Here is a 23,015-nt window from a genome sequence, read left to right on the forward strand (position 1 = left end):
TCCGATTTATTTGTGATGTAACTTCTATACTTTGTTACTTTCCTTCCGTATGATTTATTTGCCACGGAACTTCTATACTTTGTCACGTAACTTCCGTACGATTTATTTAACTTCCATACTTTGTCATGTAACTTCTGTACGATTTATTTAACTTCCATACTATGTCACGGGACTTCTGTACAATTTATTTAACTTCCATACTTTGTCACGTAACTTCCGTACAATTTCTTTGTCACATAACTTCCATACTTTTTCACGTAACTTCTGTACGATTTATTTAACTTCCATACTTTGTCACGTAACTTCTGTACAATTTATTTTAAAATTCATACTTTGTCACGTAACTTCTGTACGATTTATTTAACTTCCATACTTTCTCACGTAACTTTTGTACGATTTATTTAACTTCCATACATTGTCACAGGACTTCTGTACGATTTATTTAACTTCCATACTTTGTCACGTAACTTCTGTACGATTTATTTAACTTCCATACTTTGTACTTCCATAACTTCTGTGCGCCACTTCCGTAGTTATTTGAACCCAAACCACAATCTTTTCTTAAACCTAAATAAGTAGTTTTGTTGCCTAAACCTAACCAAGTTGTCTCCAAGTTGTGAAGACGGAAGTTTATTTTGAAAAGACTGTAACGAGCGGAAATTGACATGTACAGAAAAAGGTGGCTAGAAACCAAAACTCCTGATCTGAATGCCAGTTTTTGTTTCTCAATCAAACTAGAGCAAGTAAAAATTGATGAGTCGGTCAGCAGAAAATTAAATTGATTAAAAGTCATTTTTCAAGCAAAAATGCCAAAACATTTTCTAGTTTCAGCTTCTCAAATGTGAAGATTTTTTTCATTTATTTTTATTATGTGATATTAAACAGAATATTTGGGCGTTTTCAACTGTTAATCCAACAAAAAAAAGACATTTGAAGACGTCGCTATGGGCTTTTTCAAAACATTTTTCTGTATTTTCCAGACATTTTTCTTCATACTGACTCTGTTCTGCATTAAAACAACAGTGAGTGTATAATGACATGTATAAACACAGACGTGCTTTGGTCATGTCGGCTGATTTGCTGGTAGCGGCTGATGTTGGTGGTCCAGTCTTCAGTGTATACATGTCCTCTTTATGTCGCTGTTATGTCGGAGCTTTCCAGTTAAAGATTACACAAACCAGAGAGAGAGGGAGGCCGCGGGTGTGAAGGGGTTTGTATATACTGTAAGTTTACCTGAGGTTTGCAGTGTTGTGAAGCTTTAGGTCTGTGGAATGCCGTTAAGTATATGGTGATGGATGGCTGTGTAAACAGAGGTATACAAATAAAGCTGGATTGAAGCCAGTTGGAGGGCTGAGGGACAGAACAGGGTCGTTTTTCTACAGCCAGTTGTTGATTTCATACATGAAGTATTCAAAAGGTAGAAAACATTTTGAAGGCGGAAACATAGTTTTTTTATGCACTGGTCAAGACTGTAAGCTATTTTACTTCCATAACATGTTTTCTTTCAGACTAGTGGAAAGAAAGCTATTATTTTACTACTTTGTCTATTTGGGTCTGTAGATTTGTCCTAAATTCACTAAAAGTTAGCCTTACATAATGCCTAATTTCATATTTAAACATAACTTTTCAGAAAACTTGTAATATACAAAAGAATTGTCTTAATGTCAGTAATCAACTGGGGAAGTTTCTGGGTGATATCTATTAGTTACATTTTTTAACCTATTCACCTGTAGTGTCTTCAAAATGTATACAATTTTACAATACATCATCTCAAAATGAGTTTCTTTCAGACTCTATATTCCTATCTATATTATGAAGGTTTTTACAGAGGGATTTGTTCATATATCATTCAGAGCCTGATTTATACAACATTTTATTCCTAAAAACATGTCATTAATCAAATGGAGGAGGAGGAGGAGGAGGAGGAGAGGGAGAGGCGGCGAACTGACAGCTGTAACCGCTCATGATGGGAGGAATGTGAGGAGGACAAAAGGAAGGAGACATGGGAGGGAGGAGGTTCAGGTAGAGAAAGGAAGTAACATCTTCTGTTTCCTGCATCTCTTTTCTCACAAGTTATTCCTCATGTCTTATCGTTTCTGTATCCTCCATCTTTCCCTCCATCCTTCCCCTCTTGTCATTTTTAACCAGAGAACAAGTGGTGGATTGACGTGCCCTATAGACGACAGTCACACCGGTCGCATTCTTCAGCTTTTGCAACCACACACACACACACACACACACACACACACACACACACACACACACACACACACACACACACACACACACACACACACACACGTCTGCTCCTCCATGCCCCTAACCTGGCGATTGTCCCTCGAGCGTAGCCGAGCCTTTTTTTACTGTCAACAAAAGATGTTTAATGAATTTCACCCCTTCTTTTCGGAGGTAAACACGCTCCTTTTACAGTTCCTTGTAACTTCAGTCAAAGGCTGCAAACGACCCGAGACGGGAATTCCTCAGGAGAAGCATGGTGTGAAGGAAGAGGAGGAGGAGGAGGAGGAGGAGGAGGAGGAGGAGGAGGAGGAGGGAGGGCAAGGAAGAAGTGAATGAAGAGTAGAGCTGCAACGATTAATCGAGTAGTTGTCAAATATTAAATGAATTGCCAGCTATTTTGATAATCGATTAATCGTTTGAGTAAAAGTCTAAATTAAATGAATTAAATTAAATTAAATTCACTTAAATGTGAATATTTTCTGGTATCTTTCCTCCTCTATGACAGTAAACTGAATATCTTTAAGTTGTGGACAAAACAAGACGTCATCTTGGGACCATTTTCTGACATTTTATAGACCAAACAACTAATGGATTAATAGAGAAAACAATCATTAGTTGCAGCCCTGATGAAGAGTAAGAGGAGAAGGGTGACGATGAGGAGTGTTTGGAGGATGTGGAGGAGGTGAAAACAAGCAGTGGAAAGCTGAGGATGAAGATTATAGACTGAAGAAAGAAGAGAAGGAGGCGGAAAAGGGAGGAGAATATTTGTATTTATTTATATTTATTCCGTATGTTCCGATATGTTTTCGACCAAAGAAGCAATCGATTAATCAAAAGAATAAACCTATAATGAAAATAATAATCACATTCCCCGTTCTGTCTCCCTTAAGGCCGCCCCACACTGAAAGATTTTTCAAATCTTAACGTCATGTTATGATAAATTTAACCAAAGCTGAGTCCTTACCGCAGCGGCCTGGTGTTTGAATCCGACTTGTGACCCTTTGCTGTATGTCATCCCCTCTCTCTCTCTCTCTCCCTTTCAGTACTATCTCTGTCACTATCAATAAAGGCATAAAAGCTTAAAAAAAAAAAATCTTTAAAAAAAGACGAAATCCCGAAAAATCTCTCGCAATCAAACGTGACTTCAGCGTAAACAAACATGGCGGACGACAGTCAGGAAGAGTTATTTTTGAACTACTTTGTACTGAAAGTTCACAAAGAAAAAAGAAAATAATAATGGATGAAGTCATGGAGACACGTTAAAGGGACTGTTTGTAACTTCTTACACGTATAAATCAATCCGGGTCGGTGTCTCATGCGCGCTCGCGTGTGTCTACGCTGTTCAGACGAGACTCCAACACAAACTACACGGAAGCACCAAAACCACAAAGTTGTATCTAGTGAAGCCCGTCTGTTAAACAGTGTCAACTCTTCCTGCTTCAGCCTCCCGACCACTCCCAGAAGACACAGAGGAGACCGTAGCTTTGGTCTCCAGGGCCGGAGTGTGTGCTCCGCTGTCTGCTTGCCTTCACTCACTCACCGCGCTCGTTCTCACTCGTTCTCACTCGTTCTCACTCCGTCTCGTTCGGGGGGGAATCAGCTTGATTCTCGTGTAGTGTGTACCCGACATGAGCTGACTCACCTCTTGTTTTGTTACCTAAAACGGCACTCAGCTGACAGTTAAGCGGGGACACTGCTGCTTTGACCCTTGACCCCGGTCTGATTTTAGATCTGGGACGCTTCTTTATGGTCTCCTATGGAGGGGCACTTCCACCACACAGACCGTCTCTGCTGTAGCTGACAGTCCTGCTCTGTTGCTGGCTGCTGTTTCTCTCTTTTCTAATAAGAAATGAGCAGAAGGAGAGCCTGTCTACCTGGCTGCCACCCAGACTCATTAAAAGATATTTTGATAATCTTGTCATGGCGGATCTGAGGCAGAAGTAGCCTCATGACTCTGCTGGCTGGTGCCAAGCTGTAGTGGAAGACCTCTACTCTGTTTCTTGTGGCTTTCTTCTCTTCTTAGATCACAGATCAGTGCTGCAGCCCTGCCACCTCCTCTTGGGATATTTATATTCTTAAATGTATATTTCAGTCCGCTCACCCCCCCCATCCCCTCCCCCCCCTTTTGAATGACTCAGACAGATCAGGCATAGAACCCGACACTCCTCTCACCCCGGAGCCCCCCGGCCCTCCATCTCGGTTATTTTAAACCGAGAGCAGCAATTATACAGCGAGCCGGGGGTCGTCACCGTCGTTGAAATAGCGCTTCCTTGAGTGTGTGTGTGTTTATCGGATTTATGTAATCTGCACCCCTTGCTCCTATCAGCGCCTGTCACTTCATGTCCCCCCACTGCACCCTGCATGTTGTGATAGCAGGGTGGCGTTTGACTTCTGACTTGCATGATGTTATGAGGCTATGGCGGTCCTGCTCCTTCTGATCCAGCTAACAGTTCGCTCAAGTAGTCGATTGGAAATATGTCTTTAGAGGTTTTACTGCAGCTGCAGTCAAAGATGAGAAACATATGCACTTAATACCTTTCAAACTTTTATAAATCTGATTTAAGATGCTCAATTTGACTTCAAGTCACTACACGCAGAATTAGAAAATGAGTGATTGAGCCAACCTGTAAATCATTATAAATCATGACATAGATGTCGTCATATAAAATAACATTTCATCCAGCCTGAGACGAAGGCTAATAAACAGACTTCTCTCTATCTGAAATAAAGTTTTCGGAGCCTCTGAGTTTTTTAAAGCACTAGAGTAAAAGCAGAGATGAAGATGAAGACTCTCTAGGGGATCCATGGAAGTATGAGGAATGAGCGACTTAAGGCTGGTCCACACTAATGGCCGGTTCAGACTATACGATATCAGCCCGATTATAGGGCTACGTAGGGTGTTGACTCGGCTCGGGAACGATAAATGAGTGTCGTGTGCGACAATCGATCGTTTTATCTCGTGTAGTGTGTCATAGTACGCGGCAACCGACACCGCGTCTGGGACGCCTCACGACGTCCCGACAGAAAGTCTAGCATGTTTGATTCCTTTTTTTTTTTTTTTGCTTTCCATGACGTTGGCTGAGCACAGACGCACACAGCTGTAAACAGAAGCACATGGCTACTTATTATGCAGGATGATGTCATCGGACCTTCAACTGGTGTTTTGGGTTAAAATAACACCGGTAACTGAAGTACAGAAGTTAGGTGACAAATCAACGTTGAAGGAGAAACACGCCCACTTTGAAACATTATGAAAGACTTTTGGATATCAACAGGTTTTTGGATATGAACAAATATAGCAACGCCGACCTTTTTCAAGAAGCTGTTGGAATGAAAGAGGGAGGCTGTGTTCACCACTGGTTAATCGGAGTATGAACGGCTGCATGTAAACAGGAAGATTAGTGGATGATATTAATTTTCATTAGTCATGTAAACAGTTCAGTAGGAATATTGTCTTTTTCAGAATAAGGGCGAATGTGGTGCATGTAAACGTGCACCACATTCGTGTTACTGTCTTCAGTAGAAGCTGCATTCTTGATTTGAAAGCTGTGGTCGTGTTTAAAGTCACGGTTAATCACATGACCCCTCATGTTATTACATTCTACATCCTCTTGTCACCCACATGGAGTGGAGGAAGTTTGGCTTTTTTTGGTTTCTCTGTCCTCCTGTTACACTTGACATACAACCACAGGAACTCGGTGTGCGGTTGAGAATCCGCGGACGGTAAAGCGGCTCGCATGTGCATGTGTACAAGCAGTGTTTGCATGTGTCTCCGTGTGTGTTTTAGACGGCGTGTGTGTTTGTGTCTCAGCTTGTCTCCCCTCGGCCAGCTGTAGAGATTACATTACAGCGTGTTTGTAAAAGCACCGGAGGGTTCCTGCAGTTCACATGCCTGACACAAAAAACAGAAAGAAAAATCCTCTCATCTTCATCTCTTTAGGAAGAAATTGGGGAAGGATTTTGTCCTAAATTTAACACATTTGTTTTCTGTTGTTTGAGGGTTTGTTGAAATATTACTACCTCATTCACATTTTCTTTTCCACTTTTTTTAAGCTTTTTTAAGCAATAATTCCGTTGATTCTCAGATCAGTTATCATGTTCGCTACCCTCAATCCAGTTACTGCTCGGAAGAATGCTCGTGTGTCAGGTGATAATCTACACTGATCCCCATTCAGAGCTGCCACTTGTCAGTCAGTGTTTGTTTAAATACCCACAATCCTCCTCTCGGGGGCTGCAATCGACCCCACTTTCCAACCCGGTCTGATAGATTGCGATTGACAGGTTGAACTTACTACCTGTGATAGTTTGTGAAGCTCCCGGCAACCAGCTGAGTGATGGACGATGTTTCCGTGATTTGGGGTTGTTGAGTTCCTGGTGTGGAGGAGATGGAGGAGATGGAGGTGATGGTGGTGGTGGTGGTACTGTACTTTCAAAACAAGCAGCTGCCGTGACGATGGAGGCTGGTAAACAAACGTCCCTCACAACATCCATCCATCTGCCTCCATTACTCTGTCACTCTAATCTTTTCCTCAATCTCCCCCAGGCGGCTACCTCCGGGGTCTGAGAAGTGAAGCCAATGCTGAAGTGTCTTAAACCTGCATTCTCTCTAATAGCCAGCAGGGGGCGACTCCTCTGGTTGCTAAAAGAAGTCTGATTGTATAGAAGTCTATGAGAAAATGAGCCTACTTCTCACTTGATTTATTACCTCAGTAAACATTGTAAACATGAGTTTATGGTCTCAATCACTAGTTTCAAGTCTTCTTCAATACAGCATGATGTTCATTTAGTAAATGATGGTCCCATTTAGAGTCAAATAGACCATAAAGCAGGGGATGCTTTAGGGCGGGGCTACCTTGTGATTGATAGTAAACCGAATATCTTTGGGTTTGTAGACTTCACTTTAAGTTCTTGGAAATTTCATACTAATTTTTCTGATGTTTATAGATGAAACGACTAGGCTGCAACTAAACATTATTTTTATTGTCAATTATTGTCATTTTCTCGATTCATCGGTTAGTGGGTTGGTCTATAAAATGTCAGAAAATAGTGAAAAATCAGTGTTTCCCAGAGCCCAAGATGATGTCCTCAAGTGTCTTGTTTTGTCCACAACTCAAAGATATTCAGTTTACTGTCATAGAGGAGGAAAGAAACCAGAACATATTCACATTAAAGAACCTGCAATCAGAGAATTTTAAATTTTTTTCCCATAAAAAATGACTCAAACCAGTTAATTGATTATCAAAATAGTTGATTAATAGTCAATTAATCATTGCAGCTCAAGAAATGACTAATCCAAAACACAATAGGTGGATTAATTGTTAATGAAAATAACCATTATTTGTACCCCTGCTATCCATAGTCAAACAAGAGGACGACAAAAGACAAAGAATATTTCTGGTTCATTACAATTTGGGCCTTATTTTCATAGTTTCAGCCATAATGTCCATCGGTTATGATACACCGAAAGTGATTGGTAAGATCTGGGAAATGAAGAAACTTTAAAACCTTGAAAGAGCGTCTGAATGTTTGGGTTTCTTTCCCCGTCGGACCTCTTTTTTAGTGATGAACAAAGAAAGACAGAGAAACAGTCGCTGAATCCTCACAGACTTCTCCCTTCTCTCCTTGTCTCCTCTCCTTCTTTTTCTCCTCGTCCCCTTCATTCCTAGAAACCCCTGATTTGTGATGATAAGCTCGTCCGGCTCTATTTCGGAGGATTAGCCTCCAGATACAGAAAGACCGGCCTCGACAGGAATCCCTGTACATTGTGGAGCTGCTAACCACACTGACATGTGTTAACACACACACACACATATATATAGAGGGCTTTTGACTTGTCAATACATCTCATCAGCAGGGCCCCATCATGTACTGTTAACTACAGGTTTATACAAGCCCTACAACACCACAAAGATAGGCTCTCTATCTTCCTTATCTCCCGCATCTTTACATTCCTTTTTCTCCCCCACGCGTTTCTTCCCATTCACTGCTATTTTGTCGCACGTTATCGTGATTCCTGTCATGCTTTTGATGTCAGCTGGCTTTGATTCGGCTGTACGACAGATCGAGCGTGCGGCCGAGCCTCATGAGGCGCGGTGTGTGATTTAGGAACATGTCAGAGAGAGTGGAGCAGGTAACGTGCTGCGGCAGGTGTGCACTGAAAAACATGTTACCCTGATGAACCCCCCTCTAAATTCACTGTTAAATACGCTCTTTGCACTGCAGCACTCTGCTTGTGAACATGTCCTGGGTAGGTTTTAGGGAATTTGTGTTTTCCATCTTGTTGCATCTCGTCACGCCGGACTTTTTTTTAGACCTCTGCGTCCTTGTTGTTGTATTTTGCGTTGATGCAGTAGTTTTGCAGTATGTGGCATTGAGAATTTAGCATTCAAATCTCATTTGAAACTACATATGCCACCAAATAAATGCTTCTTTTGTGGCTCTTTACACTTAAAATCAGAGCTGCAATTACTGATTATTGACATTATCAACTAATCTGTCAATTGTTGTGTTTTCGGGTTGTCCGTTCCATTCCCGTGATATCTAAGGGAACGCCTGGAGGGAATTTCTTCAATTCAACAATTACAGACAAATGTGTATCAGGATGAAGTGATGACATTTTGGACAGAGGTGGATGTAAACTGCAACTTGACAGGTTGGCAGAGGCAAACAACCACCAGGCGGTAATTCTAGTTTTTCATTTAAATCATGAATTTAGTCAATAAAAGGTTAGAAAATAGTGAAAAATGGCCATCAGAATTTCCCAGAGCCCACTGTGACGTCTTCAAATCCCTTGTTTTGTCCAAGCATCCCAAAGATACTCGCTTAATGATATAAAACACATTTAAAGGGTCGGCACGCCCCCAGTTTGGGGAAGCAGGTGTTACCGCATGGGAGCAAAGCGATGTACTGCTGTGGACGGGGGCAGCAGTAAAACGGATCTTAGACACCTAAAAATATCAGTTTAAGTGTACGCTATATTTAGAATATTTTCCCTGGTTTACCTCACTGGTTTACCTCATGTTTCTAACGGGGAACTGAAGCCGTTATCTATGCTCTCGTCAAAGCCACCAGACTCCATTGGAAAAAAAAAAAATTGTACCGATCGAGGCAGCGGTAGACCAGCAACTCCTGTGTTCTGCGAGGTCAAATTCCAGTTTTTTTCAGTGGAGTCTGGTGGCTTTGGCGAGAGAATAGATGGATACAGTGGCTTTAGTTCCCTGTCAGAAAGGGCTGTCTAGCGAGGTAAAGCGGTGAAAATACTCTAAATATAGAGATTCTTTTAGGTGTCTAAAATCTGCTGCCCCCGTCCACAGCAGTACATTACTTTACTCCTGTCTGTTTCTCCAAACCTCATCTACTGTAGGTAATACACTGATAAACTGACTATGGAGGAGCACCTCATACAACCCCACTGAGAAACTATCTCTTTAAGAAGCTGCAGCCAGCCTGTGACAGATGTTCTTGTCGGCTTATATTTCAGGAGATAAATGATGCCTTTTTCGCTGCAGTGTTGAGGAGACTGATTTATACAAGTAGACCACAATCTGATTTGGATGACCCGTCTAGCGTGGGTGGCACTTCTCACACACTGTCGAGGAAAGCTGTGAGAAAACAGCAGTGTGTGTGTGTGTGTGAGAAAGAGTTTATACGTGTGTTTCTGCTGGTGATCAGTCCTCTAGTTAGTTAGTTTTGGAGTGAAACGCACATTTTTTTAAATCTATAATTATCTCAGAACGGGCAAAGTTTTACCTGTCAAGCAGAAGCGTGACTTTTTTTTCAAATGAAGCCAACAGGAGATATTTTCCTGGCAGGACTCAAAACACCCAGCTGATTTATTGCCTGTTTCGCTGGAGGTGTTTACTGTCCATGGCGCAGGCCTCGGTAACGATTTGAACATTTCTCAATATCAGCCACAACACTTAATGATATGTTAGGCCTGTACATCTCAGCCAGTGAATACAACCTTCTCCAAGTTGGGAAAGTTGCAGAATCATTATGTGAACACCTGCAGGTACGTATTGGTACACAACGCTGCCGCAGATCATCACGCCAGAACGATCCGTCGGTATGCGACTGCTGACGAATTCTCTTCTGCACAAAAACTGCTGCAGAGCACAGAAATCATTTTCATCTGTGCTTAATTAGAAGCAATAAAAAGATTGGTATGTTTTTCCAAAATGCATCCAAATAGTGGGAGGGGACTCACATTCGACATGAATCCGTGATACATCCCTCCTCCACCACCACCACCACCTCTTTCTCTCTCTCGCTGTGCCCCAGATCTGTCCTCTTTCCCCTCTTCACTCAGACAGAAGCATGTACACACATAACCATGCAACACCCCCCCCCCTGCATTTCCCATAGCATCAGATCCACTATGCTCGAGCTTGTGACCCCTTATAATGAAGTCTGCTTGTCTACCTGCTCAAGACTTGAGTTGTGAGGGATTTTTCCATCTCAGATTGGTTCATTTGAAGGAATTTTAGAGGCTGCGGTTTATTTTTAAAATCTGGGTTGAGTGGATTCAAAATTGCGGTTTCTATTGACGGTGACTTGGCTATTTAAAAATGGCAGGTTTGTCCAGGATGTCTCGTGTTGCGCTAGTGGAGCGGTTCTGTTGGTTCCATCCACAACGTTTTTCGAATGGAAACGCAAAAATAACTGTTCCAATGTGTAACGAACTGAACTGAACTTGGACTGCTTGGCAGAAACGTGGCTTTACACCATTTCTTCAGAAGGTTACATACTTAAGTGTAGATTTTAAAGTCTAAACTCGCTCCTTCGTCAAGGATGCCAACTTGATCACAATAAATTTGTGATGAAACGTAGGCAAAAACCCCCCCCCAAAAACACTCAAAATTTGTCAAGAAACTTCTCAAATCTTGAACCATAATCCGCTTCATTGTTGTTGATCTGTATATTTCAAAGCTTTTCCCCCCTTCTAGTTCAAAAGCTCAGCTGAAAGTAGTGTAATTACGGAGTTGTTAGTTTGATAGACAAAAGAAATATCTCTTTGTGTTCCTTTAAATTACCTTTTTTATTCTTACGTAGTTTTATTCTTACAATGCGAGTTTAAAAATGTGCTTTTCTTCTAGTTCATTTTCTTTTTCAAAAAGTAGTCTGCAGCTGTTCTGGAGTCAGTGGGAAAAAGTTCATCCGACCAACAATAAGATGGCCGCTATATGGTCCAGTTAGTTGTCCCCATGGGTGTATAAAGAGAGCCGGATACAGCATTGGAGGCTCCCGTTCATTCCTATGAGAGTGTCTCAGTGGAGCATGAGTGATAAAGTACCCGGATCATCCGGCGATCTTCCGCATCCATCGGGCCCATAGAGCAGGCGCAGTAGCGTTTCCTTTAACTCCGCCTCCCAGCCCTCGATCCAGCCTCGGTCTGGGTCTCATTCACATGAACAGAGGAAGGGAAATTTGGCTATTAGTGCATTTTACAACTTTTAGGACCATACTGGGAAGTTGATTTACCTCAAAAAATGTTTCCGCTGAGTTACAGACGTCTCTTTCCCAATGTAAGTTTATGGGGAACTTTTTTTTTTGGCCCAATGGCATCACGTGACGGACACGTCCACCGTTTGGCCACTATAAAAACTTGCACCCTTCCTGATGGCTTGGTTTCCACCTCGACCTAAACCTGAAGGAACCAGATTAGCCGAAGGATCGGGGGGGAGCAGGTAGTACCTCAGGTAGTCCCGCCCGGAGACGAGCGCACGATACCAGCCATAGGCCGGCTGGAAGTCTGCAGCTGACAGATGTTTGTTGTTTGCATTTACATTTCAGGGAAAGTGTTACAGTATTTGGCAGACATATGTTCAGTTTAATGTGTTGGAAAAAGAAGGGTTATGATAATTCAAGGTTTGTTTGTGTGTGTTTGTGTACAGGTCAGGGGGGGAGTTGTTTAGGCAAGACAAATGTTCCGGGAATTTCGATGAGATAGTGAGAAACATGTTGCACTCAATGACAGGGTCCCTGAGAAGTGATATATAGATAATTTCTCATCCGACACACAGTAACTGGCAGCCGTCCTCCGTCTTCCTGGGTGGCCCCGGCGTATCCACCTACAGCACGGAGCTTAGCTGTTAAACATACACACGCATTCACACTCTCAGACGCACACCTTTTGCTTGTAAATCAGTAAAAAAAAATGTCACCCCTGTATGTGAGGTGTGCTCTTCAGGTGCTCTTAACTGCAAATTAGCATTAGCAAATCCTGCTAACGAAAACATTTAGTTGGACAACAACTTGGTGTTTTGGTCAGGGTGCTAAATTAGAATGAATTTAAATGAATGTGCTCTTTTCTTTGGACTGGGATGGGAGTGTAACCCATTTAGGAGTCTACTGTATGTAAATCTTCTTCTTGAAGCTCTTTAAGGGGAGTCCAGATTAGAAAAACTTAAAAGATTTAAAGCAACCCGACACCTACTGGGTCATAGGTAGCACGCTTTGCGAACAAAGGGGCTAATTAACTCTTTTCTGCCTCATTCACTAAGGCCCTCACAATGCCCGAGCCTCCTTCAACGTCTACAATACCGCCATTCACGCAGCTCCTCAGACTGAAGGGAAGCTAACTTATCCCTGTAACCCAACCTGCGCGGCTAATGCTAAAGCAGCCTCGCTACTGATCCGTTAAGCTAACGGTAAAGCTGTCGGAAGCAGAGCCGGTGTTCGGCTGCGACTTGATCTCACTCTGTGCGTTTAACGGGAGATTTGAGATAGAGAAGAGCTCAGTTTAGAGAATGACTGGAAGATAGAAATCAATTTAGTGTCAAGGGTAGAAATCTTAGTTTGTCCTATTGGCTTTGGTAGGAAGAGCAAACTCCCCTTCCTCCTAAAAACATCTCTCAATGGAAACTGAACCTGAAAGAGCACCTTTAGACTTCACAACACATGCTCAGTTTCAAGTTGAGGTATACCTAGCTAAAATAATGCAGCTTAATACAACAGTCCTGCAATAAATCCAACCCGTAGGTCACAACAGGGCTTAAGCTTCGGGCAAGTAGCTGAGATGTTTTACTTGTGCGATAGTCAAACGTACTCTTTTTAGATTAAAAAATATATAAAATCAACAGGGATTTGGACAGTTATTATAATTTATTAACATTCAAAACATACAAGTAATATGCTCCCCTCAAAGCCACCAGACTCCATTGACAGAAACAGTTATTTTACCTCACTGGTCATTGAAAAACACACTTCATTCAAACAAATAAAACTCATCAAAACCGTCTTGGTTAGTCATGATCAGGGATCAGAGATTAGATAGTAGATGTCAAGCCCTGTACAATGCTGTTTTAGAGAGATGTTGGTGTCTGTAGTTGGTAGTGCTGTTGAATTATGTTGCGTTAATACCGACAGGTGTTTCTAATATTTTATACCAATGAGGGTAGATTCAAATCAATGCAACAGAACCAGAGATATCGGCTTTTTGATTCCATGCATTTGTCTTCCTTGTCAAAACCTGATGCCTACATTACCCACAATGCAGCTCGACTTTCGACAGTTCGGTTGGAGATTTGGGTGTGTCATGCTAGTAGCTGCTAATGTAGCCTGGAGCTGCTAGCCATGCGGGCTACAGAGGTCTCATTTATTTCTAACTCCTCCTGCAGTTTTCAAACTTGTAGTCCTCAGACCCCACGGATGCTGACTCAAGTGATATCACTTGAGTCAATTGTGCAGCTCCTTCTGGAGCCACAAAAGGCTTTATACAACTTCTTTCACATATGTAGTAGTAGGCCTACTCCCGAACGCCTTCTTCTTGAAACCTGGCCTGTACTCGTCTCTTTAAGACCTGACCCGACTCAACCCGACTGATATATTGCCATTTTGAGACCCAAACCGAGACTAGCTACATTCTTTCATTTCATTTGTTACTGACCGTTCAGGCTAAAGGCCCCGGACACACCCAGTCGACGGACAGTTTGGGGCCGTCGGTGAGCCTCTGTTTAGTTTTTGCGGTGTATCCCGCACTGTCGGCTCTAGTCTGCCGTGTTGGAGTTTTTTTTGTCTGATTCAGCATGTTGAATGTTGAAATGTTGAATGTTGAATTGAAGTAAAGTCAAGAGGAAAAACACATCTTCATCTCATCTGATCATTCCAATACACGGATATTTTCAGTTGGAAGTGGAGTCTTGCTCTCCAACCACCAGCAGGTCTCTGACCTACAAAGTCACCAGGTTTCAACCGTTCCCCAGGGGCCCCTTAAGCCCCTCACATGGAGCAAAGTGGTGTCTGGGGGACTGTTCAAAACCTCAAAGGGTGTGTGTGTGAAAGACAATGTGTGTGTGTGTGTGGCCTCTGGTCCAGTAAAAAACCTGCAACAGGTTACAATCCATCTCACTCGGTTTGTGTCGACATGCGGCTCCTCCTGACGCTAGAAACCCATCCGTCCCTTTGTGAGAGGCTGCGTGAAACCCCCCGTAGGGAGGACTGTGGTGGAGAAGATGAGCAGAGCATTGTGATGTGCTGTTTTTACCGTAGCTACCGAGAGAATAGCATTACCATTCAAAAGGCCTGCTGTCGCGGTCGGAGGGGGTTTAACAGGGTTTTAATTCTGCTCCTCTGTTAGGAGCTGATCCTCTGCTGCTTTTACACACCAGTCCGCTGTGTGTTGCTTCACATACTCTATTCTATTTTTCAAGCATTAAAGGTCCCATATTGTAAAAAGTGATATTTTCATGTATTTTTCCATCCATGGAGAAATACACACAGCCCGTATTCAGAAACTGTGCGTCTGAAACAAGCCGCCAGGATTTCTGTCCCTTTGTGATGTCACAAATCTACAATATTTAGACCTTGCAAAAACTCCTGAACTATTCAAGGCCAATGCCTAACCTTCACCATCTCGCGAGCAATTTGTGGGTTACCTTCTAGACGCGACCCTGTTTCTATGTCCGGAGCACAGCTGCCCACATGGGGTCAAAGGTCGCCCTCAGCTGACCTGGCATTGTGTGTCTCTCTCTCTCTGTTTCACACATACACATTAAACATTTCTATCATCAGCGTCACGTCGATGGGGATGAGAGCAGGAAGAGTAGCGATAGGAGAAGAGATGAGACGAGATGGAACAATGACGAGAGAGAGAAGGAAATAGACTGAGCCGACGGGAGAGTGGGGAATAGAACGAGTGACAGAAGGACGGACGGGAGTTATTGTGGGCGCGGGGACAAAAGAAGACATAAAGAGACGGTCGTATATCTGTCAGTGTTGAGTCGAGGGCTGTTCAGCGTCTTTATCTGCTAAAGGTCGTGGACTGATTCACACACACACGGCTGACCTCAGCGTGCTGAGGAACTGTTCATTAGTCTTCAAAGAGGCTGCAAATTTCTATTTGTGTGAGAGAGTGTGTGTGTGTGTGTGTGTGTGTGTGTGTGCGTTAGTGGGCGAGTGGGTCAATAGCCTCACATCAACTCAATTTATTGACTTTTTTGCATCACTATGAAAAGCCGTAAATTACCGGGGCGATCCTGATCGGCTGGCCTCCCTCTTTCTTCTCTCTCTCTCTCTCTCTCTCTCCTCCCCCTCACTCCTGCTGTCTCTCTCTCGTTCCCCCTCTCTCTCTCTCTCACACTAGGGCAGAGGGAGGATGAAAGGGTCAAAATGTCACCTTGAGGGCTTTATGACATTTTTTCACTATTTATTTAAATGTTACATTACAGACTATAAATATGTTGAATGTCTGTTACAGTTAAAATCACCAACTGCCAAAAATTGTGGACAATAAAGATTATTATTATTTTTATTATTATTATTATTATTATTATTATTATTAATATTAATAATAATAATATTAATTATTATTATTATTATTATTATTTAATGATACTAATACTACTACTACTACTACTACTACTACTACTACTAATAATAATAATAATAATTTATGAAATCAAACCCTATTTTTTGGCACTAGTTATATTATTATTATTTAATGATAATAATATAACTAGTGCCAAAAAATAGGGTTTGATTTCATAAACCTCTTTAGGCTTCTAAACTTTAAATAAGCAATTTTTTTTCTGGAGGAAGGAACCTGCCAAAATCAAGAATAAATAAATAAATACGCCATTCATTTTACCATTGTATGTACATACATTTCTTTTTAGATCAGTCCAGCTTTATAGAAACAGAAAATAATTAATGTCAGACGGTGCAGTGCTGTTTGTATTAAATGATCATAAATCACTTGATAATCATTCACAACTATATTTCATCACCTGTTCCCTTCTTTTCCACTCTCTCATCTGCTCTCCAACTCATACCATCCTTTTCCTCTATCCTACGGAGATATCCAACAATCCGCCCTCCTCATCCCTCCTTCTTTCTCCCCTCTTTCCTTCCTCCTCACCTCACCTCACTTCTCCTTTCTGTATCCTTTCCACCTTTCTGCCTCCCTGAATCTGAGGCCTGCAGGCCGAGCAGATGCACCACCGTGTTAAACATCCAAAAATACTAAACTGATCAGATCAACATGCTCTCGGTGTGTTTGTGTGCACAGACCTGTACATCACCTTATCACCTGCTGCGGGTTATGAAGTTCATTTCAACAGATGTTGGAGTGAGAGAGTGTAATTATAGAGGTATTTATAGAGAGTGTGTGAGTGTGTGAGTGAGTGAGAGAGACGCACTTGACTGATTGACAGTAGTTGAGTTGACAGTCAAAACTGTTGTTCATGTTAATTCCATAATTTCATCACACGTTCCCTTCTCTTCCACTCTCTTATCTCCTTTCCAACTCGTCCCAACCTTTTCCTCTATCCTACGGAGATATCCAACAATCTTCCATCCTCATCCCTTGTCTTTTGGCTGGATAACAGTAAAGCGGGCGCCAGCCCTATCAACGCCAAAATCTGTCCCTGAGTGATAAAGTTACTGAGTGATGAAGGTACACCGAATAGATGTGACAGTGGTTCAGCTGGTAACATCTTTGCCTCCGTGATCGATCATCTGATCCACTTCCTCAGTACATACTGTACGTGCTTTTTGTTGCTGCGCTGTTACACCTCTTTTTCAGCGACGTACATGAAACCTGCCTCGCCGGAGGTCTGGGCTCTCGGAGTGCACTTCTAGTTTATTATACATTCATTTATTTCAACACACGTCTCATAGCATTGCGCCGGAAAAGGGGCGAAAATTAGCCGTCTTGGCCCAGACATATACTACAGAAGGTTTCCACAAAGACATATATACATAGACCCTGCATTGACTCCTGGATTTTACACATCATCAACTGTTCAAGTTAACGTTACATCTTTACAAAATGTTTGCTTCAGATAAGAGCTAGATAACGTTATTAACTATTAACTACTAACCATTATTGTTAGCTAATCGATATAGGTTAATGTTAGGTTATTGATGTTCATATCTACCATGATATTGTTTTTAAAATTGAACAGAGATGTAGACATTATAATGATTTTTATCCAGAAAAACGGCAGCGCCCCCGTTCACTTGTATAGGGTTACAGGAGAGTCTTGCCAGGTCCAATATGGCGCCCACGTTGACGTATCGCTGCAACGGGCTGAAGCGTCCAATGCCGCGTCTATGTATATATGTCTATGGGTTTCCACTTAGTCTTATTCTCCCCTCTTTCCTTCCTCCTCACCTCACCTTACGTCTCCTTTCTGTGTCCTTTTTCGACCTCCATCCCTCTCTCCCTCACCCTCTCCCCTATATGTACTGACTTGTAAAACACCCGTCATCCAAAAACACTAAACTGATCAGATCATTTCGCTCTCACATCACCTGCTCCAGGTAATTAAGATAATTTCAGGTTATGTTGGAGGGAGAGAGCGTAATTATAGAGGTATTTAGAGAGACTGAGACACACACTCTTGAGGCTGGACTGATTGACAGCAGTTGAGTTGACAGTTAAAGTTGTTGTTCATGTTAATTCCTGTGGAAGTTACGTCAGAGCACGGTCCTGTTTATGAAGTTTTTCACATTTTTGTACTCAAATGGAGCTGACTAGTTAAAAAAAAATATTTGAAAAATGTTTAAGATGTATTGTAAACTTTGATAAACTTTGATATTTTATATTAAAATATATATATATAAAAAAAAAGAAATAACTTATTGTCAAAATACCACTCGTCGTTGCAGATGTGCTGGTAAAGTGGTGATTAGTAATCTGCTGTTTGTTGTAGTAGCAGTCCTTCTTGTCATGTGACGACACATTCACTTGATCAGTCACGATGTGGGTTGACCTCCTCAACATGCATGAAGTTTTTGTCAAGGCGAAGCATGCGGAGGAACTGTAGACTGTATATATAGATGGACGACGCGTCTCCACTTCACAAAAGTGAAGCCAAAATATCCCGGATACGGGAGCTGCCGTCTTGAGATTTTGACATCATTTGGAGCCAGAGAGTCTGCGCAGTAGTGATCGGTGGTGATCGAGGTCCCGCCCACACACCCGCCCGAGCCAATCACAAGCCGAGCACGGCTGCAGTTTGCTAGCGTATTAGCACCACGGTAGCTGTTTGGTTAGAAAGACACAACAACTAACCATAACATCATTATGATGATCATTATGATCACATTGTTCTATTACACAGACTATTATGGAAATTTAAAGTTACATCTCCCCTCCGGCTCCGCGACTACTTCCCTCAGAGCAGCTGTCAATCACAGCTGTCAATCATGACGTCCCTCCCCCTTTTTATAGCCTCAAATAACTAATTAAAACCAAACTTATTAGAAATATGAACACTTGAACAAACATCAGCGTGATAAGAACTACCTAAAATGACAGAAACCATCTTTCGGAAAAATGTATTTGACGTGTACTTTGACTTTTTAGTTTGGCCCAAGTCCCATCCGCTAACATGGAGGGGGCGGGGTTTACGACCTATACTGCAGCCAGCCACCAGGGGGCGATCCAGATGTTTTGGCTTCACTTTTGGGGAGCTGTCATGTCGTCCATCTTTATATACAGTCTATGGGAGAAACATGCAAATAAAAGCAGAATCTGTGATGATAGCAGATTTACAAAAGTTTGCATATGTCCTCAAAATATGTGTGGTAACTTTGTGCATATGTGTGTATTTCTTGTTCAGTGCATGTTGAGAGAACATGCAGATAGCACGCTGATTAAATGGAAATGGAAATGGGGCGACGTTGAAGGTCAAAAGAACGCAAAGATAACAGAACAGAATGCAGGCATGTTCGTGCAACCCTCCCCCAGCGATGCTTAGAGATTAAGTGGAGTGGAATCAAGCTGCCGAACGCTATCTGTAATTTGTTTTAACCTGCCTGGAGATCCAGATGGTCATGGTAGAAGTACGTCAGGGCGATTCAGATACTGTACGTTGAGTTGTCAATCACGCGAAAGAACGCTGACTTTCAATGTGATTGTTTCTATGGCGCCAGCATAAGATAAAACAAACAAAAAAAAAGTATTTGCAGATGCCGGCTGACCCCAGGTCTGGCATGTGTGAGCCGTCATGGAACGACGCTCATATGCACCAAAGCTACAAGCAAACATCCACATAATAGGTTATGGACAGACAGGAAATTTTAAAGACAGATGCATCACATTCCTCCCTTTGATAGGTCGACGCTTGAAACACACGCACGGACAGGAAATTCACTGTATGCATCCTAAATTCCACTTTTTTATAGGTATAAGGCTAAAACAAACACACACAGATACACCTGCGTAAAGAAATGTGCAGGTGAACATGCAGACAGGATATGACCCACTCCTCTTACAGTTTGTCATTGTTGTCGGCTTCTGGTAACTAATCTAAAGTACTGGTCGGTGAAAAGGTCACTTGGTGCTCGTATGTTCGGTGGAAAGACTAACAAAGATGGTTTTATTTTGTTTATGTTGAGTTTGACTCTAAACACACTAAACTGATCAGATCATGGCGCTCTCCTATCACCTGCTCCAGGTCAATAAGATCATTTCAGCACATGTTGGTGGGAGGGAACGTAATTATAGAGGTATTTAGAGAGACTGAGAAGGCTGGACTGATTGACTGTGGTTGAGTTTACAGTCAAAGTTATTACCTCCGCCAAGGCCAAGGCCTTTGGGCCAAGGAGGTTATGTTTTCACCGGCGTCGGTTTGTTTGTCTGTTAGCAGGATTACTCCAAAAGTCCGCCATGGATTTGAATGAAATCTTTTGGAGGGGTGGGGTGAGACGCAATGAACAATCCATTAGATTTTGGTGGTGATCCCGATCATGATCCGGATTCTGGAATATTTTTAACGATTCCTATCAGCCTGAGCATTAAAGGTCCCATATCGTGCTCTTTTTCAGGTTCATACTTGTATTTTGTGTTTCTAATAGAACATGTTTACATGCTATAATGTTAAAAAAACACAGTATTTTCCTCGTACTGTCTGCCTGAATATACCTGTATATATAGACCTCTGTCTGAAACGCTCAGTTTTAGTGCATTTCAACGGAATTTTAACAGAATTGCGTTGCTAGGCAACAGTTTGGGTTCATGTTTACTTCCTGTCAGCTGATGTTTTTCACATACAGGAAATAAACTGGTACACATTTAGAATGTTTACGTTTAAAACCGTGTAATGGTCTAAATATTGTATATTTGTGACATCACAAATGGACACAAATCCTAACGGCTTGTTTCAAACGCACAATTTCTGAATACGGGCTGTGTGTATTTCTCTGTATATTGAGCGTTTTGATAGTTTAACGGTATTTATAAGGCACCTAAACCTGCTTTATAATATAAAAGACATGAAAATCTCACTTTTTTTACAATATGGGACCTTTAAGAGGTTAATTAAAAATCAAGAATGTGTTTTGGAGAATCGATACAGTGTCGCAAAACATAAAATCGCGATACTCGTGTTTATCAATATTTTCTTACACCCCTAGTTTGAAAAGATGTTGTGTTATTATCACGTTAACTTTGACAGCACTAACAGAAAGATGATTTTTTTTCAACAAGTGTAAACAAGATCATAACTTGTTTATGATTTTGTGCACACAAGATAAAAATACATATTTTGGGTGGCCTTAATGTTTCATTGATTTTTAGATGAGCAGTGCAACGAGTGCTTCTGAACAAAGTTTGAAGGGGAAATCTTGCTTTCTGTTGATTTAATTATTCATCACACTGACTTCGGGCCAGTAGTCCTCACTTCACCAAATGAGCCGTCAAAAAGCAGCATCCCAGGAATTCTTAGATCTCCCAACCAAACCCTTCCCCTGATAACTACAACAACAGACCCTCCTTCACTGTCCCCTTTGAATTCCTCAAATTCCCAGATGTGGAAAAGTTCCTATATGAGGTCTCTGCAGACCATTAAGCCCGGTGATCCTGACCCCCCCTGCATCCGACAACACGACATTCCTGACCTCCGCGTTCCACTCGGATCCACTCCACTTCTCCCTGCTTTCAATCGTCCCGTGTCTCCGTCCTCCTTCCCTCCCTCTGGACGTCCTCCCTCTGTTTCAGGGTCAGGGAGTCAGAGGAGGGGATGAAAGGTGAGGAGGAGGAAGGAGATGAAGATAGAGGAGCGTTGTGTTGTGACAAATTTTGACTTAGATAGCTGGAGTTTTTTATCCATCACATGTCAGTCTTTTAAACAATTTAGTTTCTCTGGACCAGGACAGCAAACTTTATTACTCCTTTCACCTTCGACAAAGGCAGGGCGGACCAGATCCCCTCCTCCTGTTCTTCCCTTTCACAATAAAAGCCCTAGTCATATAATATTCACAGAGTATTTTTTATTCGTCACGCTCCCAGGGTGGAAAGGCCTTTAGAGACAGAAAGAAAGCAAGAGATGCACGGAGTGAAGGAAGGAAAGAAAATGGGTCAGTAGAAGCAGCTGTGTGTCCGTATCTAGATGCTCTGCTGCTGACACACACTCACACAGCGGTGAGGGACAGCTATGTACGTCTCTTGTCCTGTCATGTAACTCTTGAGGAGACAGAAAAAGACATGCGAGATAGAGGAATGTATGTCACAGCAGCAGCAGGTGAGGTGATGAGAACTTTATAGAGTTTGAGTGTAGGGCATGAATGGCTGCTTCTCTATATGACACCGTTCTGTACATTAGAGCCATTTAACAGCATATTAATCATGTTTTTATTTGACAGCAGTGTTGTGTGGTTTCCAAAGTCGTAATTTACAGTGAGACACCTTCGTTCATTCTCAACTCCCTCTTGCTGTTTTATTGACGTTTTTTTATCGCTTTTGTTGTAAATTTGCGTGACTGTACAGACATGCTAATGCTGGGCTGAGAGACACAATAGTTGATGAAACAGCAGAAAGACAAATGTGTCTGGGTGCTTTTAGTTCAACCCTTTCACATCAGTCACTTTAAACACAGTGTAGGACCTGAAGGGTACCGGCCTACACACCTGGTTTGGAGCTGTCCTACACTTCCTGGTTCCCATCATCCCATTTGTCTCTGTCCTCTTTTTTACGTGGCATCCTTACTCTTCCTCACCTTCGACCTCATTAGAGGAGGGAACATCTGGAGAGGAATCGTTTGGCCTCTGGTCCGTCCGTGTACGTGATTGTGACTGTGACAGCACCTTGCTTGTCGTCACCGTTGTGTTGTTTATCTGATTAATACTGAAAATGCACCATCTAAACATAATTCAGCACAACAGAGAGGGAATGAACTGGCTTATTTTCAGTGTATTAGTGCTATGACGCCGCTAACACGGCTTCCTGAATTGTTTAAAGGGGACATATCATGCTCATTTTCAGGTTCATACTTGCGTTTTGGGTTTCTACTACAACATGTTTACATGCTTTAATGTTTTAAAAAAAACTGTAT

The 23,015-nt window shown here is 42.1% G+C and overlaps 1 protein-coding gene across 3 annotated transcripts in view; it reads left to right on the plus strand.

Annotated features, from left to right (window-relative positions):
- col4a6 (collagen, type IV, alpha 6) overlaps positions 1 to 23,015 on the plus strand; it is a 174,881-nt gene that overhangs the window by 35,560 nt on the left and 116,306 nt on the right. The window lies entirely within an intron of this gene.

This window comes from Sebastes fasciatus, chromosome 22 (genome assembly GCF_043250625.1).
Source record: "Sebastes fasciatus isolate fSebFas1 chromosome 22, fSebFas1.pri, whole genome shotgun sequence".
Taxonomy (NCBI): domain Eukaryota; kingdom Metazoa; phylum Chordata; class Actinopteri; order Perciformes; family Sebastidae; genus Sebastes; species Sebastes fasciatus.